The following is a 1,434-nucleotide window of genomic DNA, read 5'->3' as shown; positions in this document are numbered from 1 at the left end:
CCCACCACGTTACACAAAGTAAGTTGGCCTAGAATTTCTTAGGCCCATGGGTTTTCTAGGCTACAGCTACCATTTTTTTCCCAGAATCTGCGAATTTTATTAATTAGCAATTGTGTTGCGGATGCGATTTATGCAATTTCAAGATATATGATTTTGGTCCCTTTAATTGTTTCCTATTTATTTAATATCGAAATTACGAGTAAGTTTTTTTAAAAAGAATTTTTAACGTTTTCTGAAAATTTCAAAGGTTTTGACAAATTTTGAGCCAAAAACCAATCAAGTCGGAGCACGGAGAGCCGAGATACAGCGATTTGAAGTTTCAAGAAGCTAGAGACGCCAGACGACGAGACACACTGCGTATCTAACCTCGCTAATTTGAAATGGTTATATCTCGGCTCCTAGGAGAGCTAGAAAGTTGGTTTTTCTTGTAAAATGACGGTTTGGATTCGTATTTCATAGTGAACTTTGAAAAACACCAATTTTGTTTTTTAAAAAATTTTTAATTCTAAAACTTTCAATTTCCGGAATTGAAAAAAAGTCGGACCCGAAAAAGTCAAAACTTTTGCTTCCAAAAAATTTTTTTTTTCTAAATTTCTCAGTTTTCAATATCAAATTGCAAACTTATCATAGTCATAGGCAAATGATCAATTTAGAGCTGTATTTCAGATTTTTAGAATTTTCAAAAACTTCAAAAATGCAGAAATTGGATGTCTTCAGATAAAACTCAAAATTTCACAGATTTTATCTCAAAAGCCAAGCTTATAGCTCATCTCGAAGCCGAGATACAGCGATTTGAAGTTTAGGAAGGCAAGAGACGGCAGACGACAAGACACGCTGCGTCTCTAACCTCCTAATCTTTAAATGGATGTATCTCGGCGCCCAGGAGAGCTAGAAAGCTTGTTTTGAAACAGAATTGGAGGAAATTTTAGCTGTGTCTCGATTAGAAAAAGTCTGACAATTTTAGAAAAAATTTGAATTTCAAAAAAAAATTGAAAAATGAGCAAAAGTGTTAAATATTTGTAAAATATCAAGAGAGCTTCAATTTGGTCTAAAAACGAGCTTTCTAGCTCATCTGGGAGCCGAGATATAGCCAGTTGAAGGTTAGGAGGTTAGAGACGCCACCAGACGACGAGACACACTGCGTCTCTAGCTTCCTGATACTTCAAATGGCTATATCTCGGCTTTTAGAAGAGTTAAAAACTTGGTTTTTGGACAGAATTGAAGGAAATTTTAGCTATTTTTTGATTAGCAACAAAATTCTGCAATTCAATTTTTTTTGATTTCGAAATAAAGCAAGATTGTAGAGAAACTTAGAATCTAGCCTTCTGAATCTACAAGCACTGTTTCTCGGCTTTAGTTCACAAAAAAAATCAATTCTCTAGCATATCTAGAAGCCGAGATACAGCCGTTTGAAATTTAGGAGGCTAGAGACGC

The sequence above is a fragment of the Caenorhabditis briggsae genome (genome assembly GCF_000004555.2).
Source record: "Caenorhabditis briggsae complete genome, chrII, whole genome shotgun sequence".
In the NCBI taxonomy this organism is placed as follows: domain Eukaryota; kingdom Metazoa; phylum Nematoda; class Chromadorea; order Rhabditida; family Rhabditidae; genus Caenorhabditis; species Caenorhabditis briggsae.
The sequence above is the reverse complement of the archived record's forward strand: the minus strand, read 5'-3'. Positions refer to the sequence as shown.